We start from the raw sequence: 18,379 nt of genomic DNA, 5'->3' as shown, positions 1-18,379 counted from the left end.
TTTCTTTTGGAAATAAAGGAATGAGATTAGAGAATTAATATTATAGAGCATCAGTAGCATAACTTTTTGTTGTTGTTTTGTTTAAATCTGATAAACCCAAAACTGTAAGACAGAGAGATTTGGTACAATAGAGGATTTTTTTTTTTTTTTTTTTTTTTTTTTGCCTATTGGTTTCACTCTTTTCCTTTAATTATTTCTGTATTCTACCTTACTTTTCAGGACAAAATAAGTTTAGTGAAATAACTAACTTTTCACTTTTGTTTCATTTTGTTTTTGTTTCTAGGTTATCTGGTATAAAACGTGGCTCACCAGGTCACTGTACTAAAAAGCCTGACACTCATTTTGAAACAGCATTCAGCACCAAGAAAAAAGGGAGTGAAAAGGAATTGATTTTGGCTGATATATTGGGTAGCAAAATGAGATGTGAAGGCTCCATAATTATTTGGATGTGAGATCAATAGACACATTCAAACGGGCAACAAACAAATAAAACAAAACAAACATTGCACCAAGAATTTAATTTAGTCACATTATATTGGTATAAATGTGTCCTTTTGAAAGAGAATGTTGAAGTTTATACAATTTTGTGAGAGGAATCAGCAGATATCCTAGAATTTAATTCTAATTCTCACCTTTGGACTATTATACTCTAGTGGCTAATTAATAGCACTTAAAATTTTCTGTCCCTAGTTGTAGTAGCTAGTCTGTCATAGGTCAGTATATCTGCTTGAAACAGCTGAAACATTTTCATGTTAAGAAATCTTGGGATAACGCATGGAAAGGGTCAGACATTTCTTTGCCCTTTGCCTTACCCCTACTTTAGAAATAGATTCCATGTTTTTTAATTACAACAGAGGTTGTCACTACAATAATGAGTTCTGTATCTGCATTTGGTTTCAAATTCAGATAGATAATGGAGGTTAGAGAAGGTAAAATTTTTCTCTGGCTGCATTTACATGTTGCCAAAACAACTCTTCTTTTCAGTCAATTTAGGGGGAAAAATCAGTGAGATAATTTATTTGTTGTCAGGTAGCAACCAATTGACAGAATTTCCCACCTCTGACCAGTTTAATATTGTGTAAAACACAATTACATCAGGTGGATTATTTCAGTTAATTCTCTCTGTTTCCATTACTAATCTCCATTTATCTTGCTCATATCTGGTTCTAAAAGCAGCTAATTCATTGCAAACTACTTTATAACTTTCATTTTGAGTTCATTCATGTCATATTATGATTGTGACCAGTAGGGCAGATCTTGGAGTCCCCATTTTTCAGATTAAAAATATTGACCCAAATGGAAGGTAAACGATTTCTACAAAGTCATTTAACTAGAAGCACAACATGGGTCATCTGATTTCTAGACCAACACACACACACACACACACACACACACACACACACACACACTTAATTTTATCCTTTAAGTAATTCTATACAACTGTTTCCATAGTGGAAAAATTAATGAGATTTTCAATTTGATTATACAGTACCAAATACGCATCTTGTGGAATTAGTCTTTAGACTAAATTGATCAGTTTTAACATATATGTATATATATTATACTTATACATATATGCACATATATACATATATGCACATATATGTATATATATAATATGCTAACTTAATAAAACTTTTACTTTGTTATGTGTGTAAAAATGCAGGATTTTTTCTTATAAAATTATTTGATATAATAGATTTTGTACATTTCTGGGGTTTTGTTATTTATAGATGTCAAAATGATGCATTTAAGAGGATCTAAATAGCTGTACATCTAGTTTTATTTTAAGATTTTATTTATTTATTTGTCAGAGAGAGAGAGCACAAGCAGGGGGAGGGGCAGACAGAAGGTGAAGCAGACTCCCTGCTGAGCAAGGAGCCCAATGCAGGACTTGATCCCAGGACCCTGGGATCATGACCTGAGCCGAAGGCAGACACTTAACAACTGAGCCACCCAGACGTCCCACATCTGGTCATTATTAAGGTTAAATGATTGTCAATAGTTAATAAGATTAAAAGTTTGTTTAACGCTTGCGTGAAGAGTAGAAAGATAAGAACCGAAGATTTAAAGAAAATGATTTTTTTTAAAAGGTTAAAATTATAGATAACAAACACATCTGATTTCACCAAGCTAACAATCTATTTTTCCCATAAAATTCTTTCTATAAGAACTAGACATTTAAACCATTTTTTCCTGCTGTAAGTCCTCGGTCTGATTCACATCTGATTTATGGAAGTCATGCAGGTGAGTCACAGGTTGGTGAATCTTATTCAACTTTTGGAAGCTACATTATAAACCTAGGTGCAGAAATGTAGAGTTTTTTTTGTTACTATCACTGTTGTTCCTGCTTTGCATTATGTGAGACTCTATTTATACTGGCCCCCAAACCACTCCCTAAACATACATGATTTGAATATTTTTCTGGGAGTAGGGCAGAAAACATTTGTGTCTAAGGCACAAAGATAAATTCTCTACTGAAAAAGAATTTCAAAGTTTGATAATTTTGTTTCTCTCAGTGTTTCTACTTCACAGCATACAACAAATATGCATTGTATCTCTAGTTATCTGTGATGATGTTGGTGTCTCAAACTAGATGTTCAATGACATCTAACTGTCAACAAGAAGACGTTTAAAATTGTGCTCAGGGGACTTTCACTCATTCCCCCCCCTTTGTAAGCCTCTGCCACACAAATATGCATTATATTATTTATATATGAAGAGCATATGTTTGAGCAATACATGTTTTATGTATGTTGCCAAAGCCTGCTCCTAAAGAAAAATGTTTATTTAAAGCCATATAAAAATGTGAATATTTGGTATATTACTGTTATCTGCATAATATTTTCTTAATCTCCTAGCTTCAAGGGAGAAGTTTGGCCATTATAATAATATAATATCTCTTTATCCTCAGAATACAATTTTAGAGATTCTTACAATAAAAACAACCAAATGGAAACTCCAAATTATCATCAATACTCTCAATGTGTTCTTATATTAAAATTAAAGTCCCTGAAGAAAAGACAAGACTGGCTGCCTTCCAAGAATAGACTTGCATCTTCCCGCCTAAGCCATGTCACCATTCTTCGTTGCAGGCATTTGGGACATGAAGGGTGCTACGAGATTTGCCTGTCAAAAGAAGGCAACTGATGGTCCCTCCTTATAGCGATCCTTGAAAATCATTTTTTAAGCAAAATGTTAAATGCATTAACTTTGCTCTGATCTTGGGCACATCACTGCAAAGCCATTCTCAGGCAGGGATAATTGAAAGGTATGAATTTTTATATAGGTTTAGCTGTTAAAGTATTTTTCCAGAGGCAAAGCCAAAGGCTAAATGTGTGCCACACATTCACCTACCAGGCTGTGGGTTGGCCCCACAGCCTCAGCTCAGCGATCCACAAATGAACAGAGGGCTCATGACTGAGTTCTTGGCATAATTTATATGTGTCTTGTTTCTTTCATATGTACTTACTCTGCACATGTTCTTGGTTATGAAAGCTGGGACTGCTTCTAAACTTCAGTTTTAAGCCAGGAATAAATACAAAATGTTGCTAACTTAATCTATTTTCAGGCTATGTCTTTTTATTTATCAACATTGTAATTTTGTGTTACTAGTAATATATGCTGTGGTTTAAATTATGCCCCTAACAGGTATCATTAGGATAGTCCACAGACTGTGGATCAATTGCATGATGCAAATTTACTGCTCTCCTACTTTAAATGAAAATGGATATTCAGCAGAGGGATCACAAACATTCCAAAGCAATTTGTTTGTAGTTTGATTCACTGAAATGCCGCTGGGCTTGACCTAACAAGACTCTCATGGCAAATTTCTGTTGTGTTTCATTCCCACTTTCAGTGGACAGAATGCTAAGGCTGCCCCTGCCTTCCCTCTCTCAAAAGGGTGATACCATTGACAAGACCCAGGAGAAAAACCCTGTCTCTAATGAGGTTTTGATTCAGGAACCGTTTTTATTGATCATAACATCCTCATCTGATATTTGGCTCCTTGAAGACTCGATCACATCATATGAAGAGGTATATTTTCTGGAATAGATAGAGCCAATGAGTTTCTTCTTAAAAAAAAAAAATCAAAACCACAAACAAACCTCCATCTTCTTGCCTATATTCCTTTTTAATATCCCGTGTACTTTGTCGAAGGGCACATTTTCAAAAATGAAAAGCTGTCTTTGTGGGCAACAACCCTAATATTTAAGCTATTATTTAAAAAATAAGGATGTGAGTTTTAAATGTTGTTTTTAGCAATCATTAGCTACATGGCATAGGACGATTTATGATCAATTTAAAATTAAAGTGTCAAACTGCTAAATAATATTTAATAGTTGAAAATATAGTCTCTAAAATCTCTGTAGGAGTATTGAAAAAAAATCCATTGAAATGACACTGAATCTCAAATTAGCAAAAACAGAACATGTTCAAAGTGAAATCTGCGTTTGTGTTACTTGTACTAACGGAAAAAGGAGGCGTCAAGGTTCACACAGAATTTATGTTTGGATATTTCTCAACAGTTAATGGGCTCTTGGGCTGGCTAATGCTTTGTTGTTCTCAAAACATTTTTGGAATCATTAGAAAGAGTTCTCCCAGAATCAGCACTAAATATTCGAGAAGAAAGAGAAATTACTGCTGCAAGTTCAAATATTATCTTGGTAAAAATTACCATATCGCTCAATTAAGTAATAGAATGGAAAACTCTATTAATAATAGTTGTTTCACACAACCTCCTTCATCTATATGCAAAGAATGTAATATCTGACTTCTTTTTTTTTGAGCTTTTTCTTTTCTTTTTTTTATTAACATAATGTATTATTTGTTTCAGGGGTACAGGTCTGTGATTCATCAGTCTTACACAATTCACAGTGCTCACCATAGCATATACCCTCCCCAATATCCATCACCCAGCCACCCCATCCCTCCCACCCCCCTCCATTCCAGCAACCCTCAGTTTGTTTCCTGAGATTAAAAGTCTCTTATGGTTTGTCTCCCTCTCTGGTTTCATCTTTTTTTTTAAGATTTTATTTATTTATTCATGTGAGACAGAGAAAGACAGAGAGAGAGAGAGAGAGAGAGAGGCAGAGGGAGAAGCAGGCTCCCAAGGAGCAGGGAGCCCAATGCGGGACTCAATCCCAGGACTCTGGGATCATGACCTGAGCTGAAGGCAGACGCTTAACCATCTGAGCCACCCAGGTGCCCTGGTTTCATCTTGTTTCATTTTTCCCTCCCTTCCCCTATGATCCTCTGTCTTGTTTCTCAAATTCCTCATCAGTGAGATCATATGATAATTGTCTTTCTCTGATTGACTTATTTCACTTAGCATAATACACTCTAGTTCTATCCATGTCATTGCAAATGGCAAGATTTCATTTTTTGATGGCTGCATAATATTCCACTGTATATACATGCACCATATCTTCTTTATCCATTCATCTGTCGATGGACATCTTGGCTCTTTCCACAGTTTGGCTATTGTGGACATTGCTGCTATAAACATTGGGGTGCACGTACCCCTTCAGATCCCTACATTTGTATCTTTGGGGTAAATACCCAATGGTGCAATTCCTGGATCATATGGTACCTCTATTTTTGAGGAACCTCCATACTGTTTTCCAGAGTGGTTGCACCAGCTTGCATTCCCACCAACAGTGTAGGAGGGTTCCCCTTTCTCCACATCCCCACCAGCATCTGTCGTTTCCTGACTCGTTAATTTTAGCCATTCTGACTGGTGTGAGGTGGCATCTCACTGAGGTTTTGATTTGTAATACCTGATTTCTTATTGTAAACTTTTGGGGTTAGTTTTAGTCATGGACCTGTGGGTAGACAAAATAAAACTTCCAAGAACAATCGGGACAAGAGTTAATGGGTCCAGATGAGAAGCGGAAGAGTGGGTCAGACTCAGCAGGGCAGAGGCTGTGCAGAGTTGAGGAGGCAGTGAGAGTCTCTGTCCTCCACAAGGCTCTGTTTTTTCTAAAAGCTGGGGACTGGCAGCTTCATTGACTAGTTTTTTAAAAAACTGTCCTATAATTACTAATGAGCTAATATTGTTGGAGGTTCTACAAAAACCCAAAAACGTTTCACTCCCACATTTCAGATCGACATTGATTGGCACTATCTTCAAAGATTATCTCCCCTGAAGAGATTATCTGTGGTTGTATTAGCTCCCTAGGGCTGCCGTAACAAAATTTCACAAACTAGATTGCTTAAAACTACAGATATTAATTCTCTCACCGTTCTGGAGGCTGGAAATCTGAAGTGGAGGTTTTGGCACGGTTGGTTCATTCTGGTGGCTCTGAGAATCTGTTCCATATCTCTCCCCTGGCATCGAGCCCTTTCCCAGCAATCCTTGGCATTCCTTTCCTTGTAGCTGCATCACTCCAATGTCTGTCTCTTTTTACATTTTGTTCTCTTCTGTGTGCCTGAGTCTTGACACAACTTTCTCATAAGGACACTAGGTGTTGAATTTTGGGCCTTATTCAGTGTAACCTCATCTTAACTAATTATATATGCAGAGACACAATTTCCAAATAAGATCACAAATTCAGGTTCCAGGTAGATGTGAATTTTTTTCTGGAAGGGGACAACATTCAACCCCGTGCAATGGTCTACATTCAATTAAAAACAGCATCTCATCTTAAAGGAAAAAGGTCCCCCACCAAAAAAAATCATTGCATATCTATTTTTCCTTCCAAGGTTGGAATTCCCATTTTAAGGACAAGAACCGATCAACCTAGGGATTTAGATTGGAGGCTTCTGCACAGCTGATCACAGATTCTCTAGAACTCTAATCTATATCCATGTTAACAAGCACAAGGTTTTTCAATGGTCCATAAGAACTCCTCCAAGGAATACTTCCTTATAACACCATGCAAGGAAGACTTATGCTGTAGATTTTCCATGTCAGGACGATTTAGGTCAATAAGGTGACTGAAAGGAGCTTGAGCTGGGTTAGAAATGTTGGTATTCACTGGGGCATGCATACTCCTTTCCCCCTGAACATATGATTATTTGTTATCCATAGAGGGAAGGAATATCATCGGACAATAGTCTTATAATTGTTGCTAAATATCCTATGGATATTTAGGATCCATCCTGATAGTCTCCTTCTTGGGAGAGCTAAATCACTTTTGGTTTAGTGTTCAGAAAGGAAGGGCAACAGACTTAAAAAAACAACAATAAAACGTACAAGTCTACATGTAACTGGAGAGTAACTAGACATCAAGAGTTGAATCTATTAATGAAGAAGAAATGTTTTAAAAATTGGAGAACCTGAATTTACTTGAATTTCTGATGAGTATATTTTGTCATGATATGTCTGTACTTCCAAATATACAGGTTTGATATAAATGGGGTTCATTTATATCAGCAAAGTAGCTGATATCAAGGATGTACTCACTTGCCTTTTGACATATAGAAGTGGACTAACAAATAAACTAACAAACCATTAAACATTTGCCTTATCAAATTACAAAATAGCACATTCAATAACAAGTGCTTTAACAAGTCCTACCCACCTCTAATGTTCTGTGTCAGGAGTGGAGTATGTCCAAAGTTGATCCATGGTTATATATTTCAGCTTGCTACCAGTCTTTCTGTATCAAATCTTGATCTGAAGTGTTGTGAAACTATTGTATTTTATGTTTCCCCTTTAGTGTGAATATTCACACATTTCTCTGCAGAATCCTCATGAGTTTCATTACACCATGTGGCCCCAGTCCACTGCTGGTGTTTCACAGAAGTAGCACATGTTCTAAAATTAAAAAAAAAAAAAAAATCCAACTCCAAATCACACCCAGCCCCTTTAAAAAAAAGATCGTGGAACTTTATCTTTATTTTCAAGGCAAACATTGGCAGTGTATTCATTTGCTAGGGCTTCCATTACAAAACCCCACAGACTGAGTGATTTAAACAACAGCAATTTATTTTCTTATGATTCTGGAAGCTGGAAGTCTGAGATCAAAATATCAGCAGACCTGCTTCTTTCTGAGTCCTTTCTTCTTACCTTGCAGATGGCTGACTTCTCACTTTGTCTTTATGTGGTCTTCCCACTGTGTGTGTGTGTGTGTGTGTGTGTGTGTATCCTAATCTCCTTTCTCATAACAACACCAATCATACTGGATTAAGGCCCATCTTCTGTTTGTTCATTTGTTTCAAGTTTTTATTTAAATTCTAGTTATCTAACATATAGTGTAATAGTAGTTTCAGGAGCAAAATTTAGTGATTCATCACTTACATGTAACACCCAGTGCCCATCAAGCAAGTGGGATCAGGGCCCATCTTAATGACCCTATTTTAACTTAATGCCTCTTTAAAAGCTCTTTCTCCAAATATATTTCCAACCTAAGGTACTGGAGTTTAAGACTTCAACATAAATCTTGTAGAGGACACAGTTCGGCTCAAACTAGGTCGGACTTTGTTAGTGGTTGCCTTTGTTTTCACTCCAATGTCTTTTGATTTCTCTAAGAATATATTTCATGTGCTTCACCATGGAGCAGGACACCATAATGGTTCATTTCAGAAATTACAGAACAAAACAAAATCCTGCTTAAATAGTTAAGGCCAATATTAGAGAAAGAAGGGGATTGTTAGCTTTTATTCTGTTTTTACTTTGTTCATGCAGATATTACACAGCCTGTAGCTGGAGATTCTAGGGAAAAAAATCAAGATTGGATTTGGAGATAATTGGAGAAACAAGTTCCAATGCCACACCAGAGCTTTTTCCAGGTAGCTGACGTACTGCCCATAAACCTTGCCTGCATGGTCACTGTGATGGAGGTGTGATAAAGGAGAGTTGGATTGTGCCTGAAGGGCCCAACTGTTAAGAACGAGCAGGAATGCACTGTACCATACTTTTATATTTTATTTTTTTTCCTCTAGAGAGAGAGCATGAGCAGGGAGGGGCAGACAGAGAGGGAGATTGAGAATCTTAAGCAGGCTCCACATCCAGCAAGGAGCCCAATGCAGGGCTCAGTCTCACAATTGTGAGATCATGTGATCTCAGCCAAAATCAAGAATGGACACTTAACTGACAGAGCCACCCAGGTGCCCCAACTGTACTGTTCTTAATTGAACTTTCACCTAGGTTGCAGTTGGTCTTAGAGCTGCTGGTGAGATCTAGATTTTACCCCATTTACTCTACATTTTACCCCACCCCTTCCCTCAATCAACTTGGAGCATGAGTGGACTCTGCCCAGGTTTCTTTCAGTTACTACCTAGCCAGGATCCCACTTTACAAAAGAAAGGCATTATCTGAGTCTGCTCTTTATTCATTTCAGTTTGATCTCTGTTACGACCATGAAGGAATTCCTCTAAGTTTTTAAAATGTGGATGCCATATTTTTCTTTCTGGCATTAAAGCAGATTTTACTCAACAAACATTCATTTATTCATCCGTTCAGCAAATATATAATGAATGCCTATTATGCACAGGGCACTGTTAAACTTCGGGGAGCTTGCTGTGAGGCACAGAATCTTTATATCGACAACATGCCCCTCTCTTAATGAGCCATATAATTGGGATCATTTTAGGAGAAATAGAGCTTTGCTGTCATAATTTGTCTTGGGAAAATTTAGGGGAGGGGAGGAGATACTGAAGACACCATCTGACTCTTGGTTTTGGCTCAGGTCATGATCTCAAGGTTGTGAGATTGAGCCATCTGGCTCCGTGCTCAGTGGGGAGTCTGCTTGAGATTCTCTCTCCCTCTCTCTCTGTCCCTCCACCCCCCCATGTGCACTCTCTCTCAAATATATAAATGAATCTTTAAAAAATATATCACATATGTGAAATGGCAGCATGAAGAACTTTGCAGAATTAATCATCAGTGAGACAGCCACAACTGGCGGGAATTATGAAAACAACCATTTAGGGTCTCTGGAAATTGTCCTGAGAGCATAAGGGAGTGAAGAAGCATTTATTCAAGAAAATCTAATAAATTTCAGTAACGACAGTGACATTGTGGCACTTGAATGACGACATGCTCCCTTCCCCTGATTCCCAGCTTAGACGGAAGGAACCTCCTTTCTGGGCACATACGGACAAGAAGATGGAGCTCCCTGTTTCCTAGTTCACACTCAAAAGCCATAGGACACCCCCTTTAGGGGCAGGTACTCGGTATTTCTTATCCTCCCCTCCGAGCTGTGCTTCTGGGGCTAAACGCCAGGCAAGTGTGACCTAAAGGCAGGGCGCCCCCTACCTTCACCCAGTCCACATTCATAGGGCGTATGTTTCACCTTAGGCAGGGCAGGTTTCTCGGTATACAGGGATCTGTGTTGCCCTTGTCTCAGCTCCTAGACCAGAGTCCAAACCAGGTGAAGCAAGGCAAAAACAAGAGGCTACTGTCCCTGGCTAGTACCTGGCTCATAAAACAGGATAGTCCCTCTTAGAGAAGCAGACCCCTGTCTAGCCTTTAGCTCCAAAGCAGTGGCTTAGAGATTTTTCCCAGGGGAAGAGGCAGGCCATAGACAGAATATAGTTCAGAATTCCTCCCCAGAGGAACTGATTATACTTAGAAAACAGTATGGGGAATTTCAGGCTGAACAGTGTTCAAGAAAACAGCTCACCAATGAGAACTAAGAGAAGAGACAGCTAAGGGGAGTCTTCCTTGTGTCAAAATAACCTCCATAAATTGCTCAACGATACTATTCCTGCAAAGAGGACCAAATTTAATCAAATCAGACTGTGGAGTTTTATACCACAAGGCATAGTGGAAAACAACACAGTCAGTATTATTAATAGATATTCCAGCTGAAGTAGAATCTCAGGTTCAGGCTTAATACCTCCATATGAACAAATCAATGATGTAGTAATCTGTTCAGTGTTAAATATGGTAAGGAAGCTCAGTGAAAATATTCAGAAATAAGAAATAAACAGTTCACTCAGGGGAAAAAGGAAAAGATAGTTCCTTTACAACTTAATTTGCAATTTACAAGAACTAGAAAATATAGAAAATATTGTTTTCTAATAGCATTTTGTGAAACTTTTCTTTTGATTACTTTCAATTCATCATTGCCATATTTTGTTATCACTGAAGTCTCACTGAAAATGTTTAGTTTTGAGGGAATTTTGAGATGAGAGCCCAGTAAGAAGAGCAGAATGGGAAACAGATAATTTCCTAACAAATAGATGTGGTGACCGTGGGATTGGAAAATGTTGAGGGATATAAATAAGAGTGTAGGTTCACCCATGAAAAGAGTAACATGAAAGGGTAGAAGGGATTATGAATATTTGCTCAATTTCTAAATGTAAAAAGAGGCAAACAAGACAGATCTAGCTGGCTACTTTTGGGAAAGTAAGTAGCATTACTTTAATAATAATAGTCTGTGAATTCCAAAGTTGCTTATCATGCATATCTATTTAATGTTTCATATCTTGACCTCGGATAAATTGCCTACACTCTTCTTATCATAATGTCATCTTTAATAAATTGTAAAAAACTTTTACCTCACAGAATTGCACTGAAGAATTTCCTTTGATTGAATGTAAAAGTCTTTTGAGTCTCTTTGTAACTGATGCCACAACAATAGATTGATTGATTTCGTCATTCCAATAAAACACCTGTCAATTTGATAAAGTGATAAAAATTGCTATTTTCACATATCACTACTGAAAACCCATTGCTTCCATTTTCACTTTTTCACAAACTATACTACTGGGCAGCTCTTAGAGCATGTATTCAATTCATCCATACGCAATCCTATGTACGTACATGCGCAACGCTAGTGTCTCTTAGGTCCTTTAAGACTGAGTAGACTAATGACAATCAAATATCAACTAATTTGTGATTTTTGGTTTATCCCCATTCAATTTTTGTCTCAACTAATTCCTTACTAAAGACACTGCTTTTCTTCTGCTGACTGGGAGACAGAAGAAGATAGACAGGCTAGAGTCACCAAATTATGGAGGAAGATCATTTTGGATTGTACAAAAAAGAGAAGGAAAATTTAATCCCATTAAGATGAAAACTTGGCATTTACCTTAACTCATCTACATAGCAACAAATTAGTAAATTTGTAAAATAAATGTGTAAAATGAGAAGGCTGGACTCACTAAGAAAAATTACAATATCCAAGTTGCTTATATTATTACTGATTAAAAATCTGCTTGGGAAAAATTACTATGGATCTCCAAAATCAGACATAAAAATTTTGTAATTAATTTAGTCCAAAGAAATGAACTTTAACTTTTCTTTTTTTTAAATTTTTATTGTTATTTATTCACCATACATTTCATCATTAGTTTTTAATGTAGTGTTCCATGATTCATTGTTTGTGCATAATACCCAGTGCTCCACGCAAAACATGCCATCTTTAATACCCATCACCAGGCTAAAACATCCCCCCACCCCCTCTCCTCTAGAACCCTCAGTTTGTTTTTCAGAGTCCATAGTCTCTCATGGTTCGTCTCCCCCTCCGATTTCCCCCCCTTCATTCTTCCCCTCCTGCTATCACCTTCTTTTTTTTTCTTAACATATATTGCATTATTTGTTTCAGAGGTACAGATCTGTGATTCAACAGTCTTGCACAATTCACAATGCTCACCATAGCACAAGCCCTCCCCAATGTCTGTCACCCAGCCACCCCATCCCTCCCACCCTCCACCACACCAGCAACACTCAGCTTGTTTCCTGAGATTAAGAATTCCTCCTATCAGTGAGGTCATATGATACATGTCTTTCTCTGATTGACTTATTTCATTCAGCATAACCCCCTCCAGTTCCATTCACGTCGTTGCAAATGGCAAGATCAAATTCCTTTTGATGGCTGCATAATATTCCACTGTGTATATATACCACCTCTTCTTTATCCATTCACCTGTCGATGGACATCATGGCTCTTTCCACAGTTTGGCTATTGCAGACATTGCTGCTATAAACATTGGGATGCACGTACCCCTTCGGATCCCTACATTTGTATCTTTGGGGTAAATACCCAGGAGTGCAATTGCTGGATCATAAGGTAGCTCTATTTTCATCTGTTTGAGGAACCTCCATACTGCTTTCCAGAGTGGTTGCACCAGCTTGCATTCCCACCAACAGTGTAGGAGGGTTCCCCTTTCTCCACATCCACGCCAACATCTGTCGTTTCCTGACTCGTTAATTTTAGCCATTCTGACTGGTGTAAGGTGGTATCTCATTGAGGTTTTGATTTGGATTTCCCTGATGCTGAGCGATGTTGAACACTTTTTCATGTGTCTGTTGGCCATTTGGACGTCTTCTTTGGAAAAATGTCTGTTCATGACTTCTGCCCATTTCTTGATTGGATTATTTGTTCTTTGGGTGTTGAGTTTGATAAGTTCTTTATAGATTTTGGATACTAGCCCTTTATCTGATATGTCATTTGAAAACATTTTCTCCCATTCTGTCGGTTGTCTTTTGGTTTTGTGGACTGTTTCTTTTGCTGTGCAAAGCTTTTTATCTTGATGAAGTCCCAATAGTTCATTTTTGCCCTGGCTTCCCTTGCCTTTGGCGATGTATCTAGGAAGAAGTTGCTGAGGCTGAGGTCGAAGAGGTTGCTACCTGTGTTCTCCTTTTTGGAGTCTATCTTTGGGTGTGGTGTAAGGAAATGGTCCAGTTTCATTCTTCTGCATGTGGCTGTCCAACTTTCCCAACACCATTTGTTGAAGAGACTTTTTTCCATTGGACATTCTTCCTGCTTTGTCAAAGATTAGTTAACCATAGAGTTGAGGGTCCATTTCTGGGCTCTCTATTCTGTTCCATTGATCTATGTGTCTGTTCCTGTGCCAGTACCATACTGTCTTGATCATGACAGCTTTGTAATAGAGCTGGAATTCTGGAATTGTGATGTCGCCAACTTTCCTTTTCTTTTTCAAGATTCCTCTGGCGATTCGGGGTCTCTTCTGGTTCCATACAAATTTGAGGATTATTTGTTCCATTTCTTTGAAAAAAGTGGAGGGAATTTTGATGGGGATTGCATTGAATGTGTAGATTGCTCTAGGTAGCATTGACAACTTCAGAAAGTTTATTCTTCCAATCCATGAGCATGGAACGTTTCTCCATTTCTTTGTGTCTTCCTCAATTTCTTTCATGAGTATTTTATAGTTTTCTGAGTACAGATCCTTTGCCTCTTTGGTTAAATTTATTCCTAGGTATCTTATGGTTTTGGGTGCAATTGTAAATGGGATCGACTCTTGATTTGTCTCTCTTCTGTCTTGTTGTTGATGTATAGGAATGCCACTGATTTCCCTGCATTGATTTTATATCCTGCTACTTTACTGAATCCCTGTATGAGTTCTAGCATTTTGGGGTGGAGTCTTTTGGCTTTTCCACATACAGTATCATATCATCTGCAAAGAGTGAGAGTTTGACTTCCTCTTTGCCGATCTGGATGCCTTTGAATTCTTTTTGTTGTCTGATTGCTGTGGCTAGGACTTCTAATACTATGTTGAATAGCAGTGGTGATAGTGGACATCCCTGCCGCATTCCTGACCTTAGGGGAAAGGCTCTCAGCTTTTCCCCATTGAGAATGATAATCGCTATAGGTTTTTCATAGGTAACTTTTATGATATTGAGGTATGTAGCCTCTATCCCTATACTCTGAAGAGTTTTGATCAAGAAAGGATGCTGTACTTTGTCAAATACATTTTCCTGCATCTTTTGAGAGGATCATATGATTCTTGTTCTTTCTTTTGTTAATGTATTGTATCACGTTGATTGATTTGCGGATGTTGAACCAGCCTTGAAGCACAGGGATAAATCCCACTTGATAGTGGTGAATAATCCTTTTAATGTACTGTTGGATCCTATTGGCTAGTATTTTGGTGAGAATTTTTGCATCCATGTTCATCAAGGATATTGGTCTGTAATTCTCGTTTTTGATGGGGTCTTTGTCTGGTTTGGGGATCAAGGTAATGGTGGCCTCATAAAATGAGTTTGGAAGTTTTCTTTCCATTTCTATTTTTTGGAACAGTTTTAGGAGAATAGGTATTAATTCTTCTTTAAAGGTTTGGTAGAATACCCCTGGGAAGCCATCTGGCCCTGGGCTTTTTTTGGGAGTTTTTTGATGACTGCTTCAATTTCCTTAGTGGTTATAGGTCTGTTCAGGTTTTCTATTACTTCCTGGTTCAATTTTGGTAGTTGATACGTCTCTAGGAATGCATCCATTTCTTCCAGGTTATCTAATTTGCTGGCATGGAGTTGCTTATAATATGTTCTTATAATTGTTTGTATTTCTTTGGTGTTGGTTGTGATCTCTCCACTTTTATTCATGATTTTGTTGATTTGGGTCATTTCTCTTTTCTTTTTGATCAGTCTGGCCAGGGGTTTATCAATCTTGTTAATTCTTGCAAAGAACCAGCTCCTAGTTTCATTGATCTATTCTACTGTTCTTTTGGTTTCTATTTCATTGGTTTCTCCTCTCATCTTTATTATTTCTCTTCTCCTGCTGGGTTTAGGCTTTATTTGCTGTTCTTTCTCCAGCTCCTTTAGGTGTAGGGTTAGGTTGTGTATTTGAGACCTTTCTTGTTTCTTGAGAAAGGCTTGTATTGCTATATACTTTCCTCTCAGGACTGCCTTTGCTGTATCCCAAAGATTTTGAACAGGTGTGTCCTCATTTTCAATGGATTCCATGAATTTTTTTAATTCTTCTTTAATTTCCTGGTTGACCCATTCATTCTTTAGTAGGATGCTCTTTAGCCTCCATGTATTTGAGTTCTTTTCAACTTTCCTCTTGTGATTGAGTTCTAGTTTCAAAGCATTGTGGTCTGAAAATATGCAGGGAATAATCCCAAACTTTCAGTACCAGTTGAGACCTGATTTGTGACCTTGGATATGATCAAATCTGGAGAATGTTCCATGGGCACTAGAGAAGAATGTGTATTCTATTGCTTTGGGATAGAATGTTCTGAATATGTCTGTGAAATCCATTTGGTCCAGTGTTTCATTTAAAGTCTTTATTTCCTTGTTGATTTTTGCTTAGATGATCAGTCCATTTCAGTAAGGGGGGGTGTTAAAGTCCCCCAGTATTAATTTATTGTTGTCAATGTGTTTCTTTGTTTTGTTATTAAGTGCCTTATATAATTTGCTGCTCCCATGTTAGGTGCATAGATATTTACAATTGTTACATCTTCTTGTTGGATAGACCCTTTAAGTAGTATATAGTGTCCTTCTTCATCTTACAGTCTTTGGTTTAAAATCTAATTTGTCTGATATAAGGATTGCCACCCTAGCTTTCTTTTGGTGTCCATTAGCATGGTAAATGGTTTTACACCCCCTCACTTTCAATGTGGGGGTGTCTTTGGGTCCAAAATGAGTCTCTTGCAGATAGCATATCGATGGGTCTTGTTTTTTAATCCAATCTGATAGCCTGTGTCTTTTGATTGGGGCATTGAGCCCATTTACATTCAGGGTAATTATTGAAAGGTATGAATTTAGTGCCATTGAATTGCCTGTAAGGTGACCGTGACTGTATAGTGTCTGTGTTCCTTTCTGATCTATGCTGCTTTTAGGCTCTCTTTGCTTAGAGGACCCCTTTCAATATTTCTTGGAAGGCTGGTTTCATGTTTGGAAATTCCTTTAGTTTTTGTTTGTCCTGGAAGCTTTTTATCACTCCTTCTATTTTCAATGACAGCCTAGCTGGATATAGTATTCTTGGCTGCATATTTTTCTCGTTTAGTGCTCTGAAGATATCATGCCAGTCCTTTCTGGCCTGCCAGGTCTCTGTGGATAGGTCTGTTGCCAATCTAATATTTCTACCATTGTAGATTACATATCTCTTCTCCCGAGCTGCTTTCAGGATTTTCTCATTGTCCCTGAGACTTGTAAGTTTTACTATTAGATGTCAGGGTGTTGACCTATTTTTATTGATTTTGAGAGGGGTTCTCTGTGCCTTCTGGATTTTGATGCCTGTTTCCTTCCTCACATTAGGAAAGTTCTCTGCTATTATTTGCTCCAATATACCTTCTGCCCCCCTCTCTCTTTCTTCATCTTCTGGGATCCCCATTATTCTAATGTTGTTCGTCTTATCATATCGCTTATCTCTTGAATTCTGCCCTCGTGATCCTGTAGTTGTTTCTCTCTTTTTCTCAGCCTCTTTATTTTCCATCATTTGGTCTTCTATATCACAGATTCTCTCTTCTGCCTCATTTATCCTAGCAGTTAGTGCCCCCATTTTTAATTGCACCTCATTAATAGCCTTTTTGATTTCGACTTGGTTAGATTTTAGTTCTTTTATTTCTCCAGAATGTGTTTCCGTAATAACTTCCAAGGTTTTTTCAATCCCAGCTGGTATCTTCAAAGTCATGATTCTGAACTGTAGGTCCTACATCGTACTGATGTCCCTATTGAGTAGGTCCCTGGCTGATGGTACTACCTCTTGTTCTTTTTGCTGAGGTGATTTTTTAATCTTGTCATTTTGTCCAGAGGAGAATAGATGAATGAGAGAACAAAATGCTAACAGGGTAACAACGTCCCCAGCAAATATACTCTATACAAATCAGAAAAGACCTGAAACCAGGGGAAAAGAAAGGGAAAGAAAGAAAAAAGAAAGAGAAAAAAAATAAAAAGATAAAAACAAAAACAGAACAATACAAAAAAAGCAGAATATGATCAAATATGATCAGGCTAGTGCATAGATCAGTGCTACACACTAGATTTTGGGCGTATTTTGGTCTGTTAGAAAAAAGTGCCTCCTAAAATTGTAAAGGAAGAAAGAGTTATATATACAAAATAAGGGTTGATACAATGAAGGGATGGAAGATGAGTGTAAAGATGAAAATTATAAAAGATTTTATAAAAGGAATTGATAAGATAAGAGGTTGTTTGTAAAAAGAAGGAAGAAGATTTAAAAAAAAGAAAAAAAAGGGAGAGAATGTGATCAGGCAGGAGACTAGAACAAAGCCATACACTAGTGATTTAGGGTATATTTTAATTTGTTAGAAGAAACTGTATCTCAGATTTTTAAAAAGAGAACAACTTATATATATATGCCAAAAGTAAGGGTAACTACTATGACGCGATAAAATATGACTCTAAAAATGAAAAATAAAAAATGTTTTTTTAAAAAAGGGATTGATAAGATGTTGGTTGAAAAAGGGGAAAAAATTAAAAAAAAACAGTTAAAAAATTAACTTTGAAAAACTAATGAATCATGGTGAAAAAAAGCCATGAATTCTATGTGCAGTATTCCTCCAGCGCTGGAGTTCTCCCATTCTCCTTGATCGGTAAACTTGGTCTTGTCTTGCTGGCTGTTCGTGCTGACCTCCTGGGGGAGGGGCCTGTTGCCGTGGTTCCCAAATATCTTTGCCAGAGGCGGAATTGCCCCACCCTTCTCGGTCCAGGTTAAGCAAGCTGCTTGGTTTTTCTCTCAGGAGCTCTTGTTCCCTGCAAGCTCTCGGTACAGCTTTGGAGGACCAG

This window comes from Callorhinus ursinus, unplaced genomic scaffold (assembly GCF_003265705.2).
Source record: "Callorhinus ursinus isolate GAN/ISIS: 27379988/994484 unplaced genomic scaffold, GSC_fseal_2.0 scaffold17, whole genome shotgun sequence".
NCBI classification, from domain to species: Eukaryota; Metazoa; Chordata; class Mammalia; order Carnivora; family Otariidae; genus Callorhinus; species Callorhinus ursinus.
The sequence above is the reverse complement of the archived record's forward strand: the minus strand, read 5'-3'. Positions refer to the sequence as shown.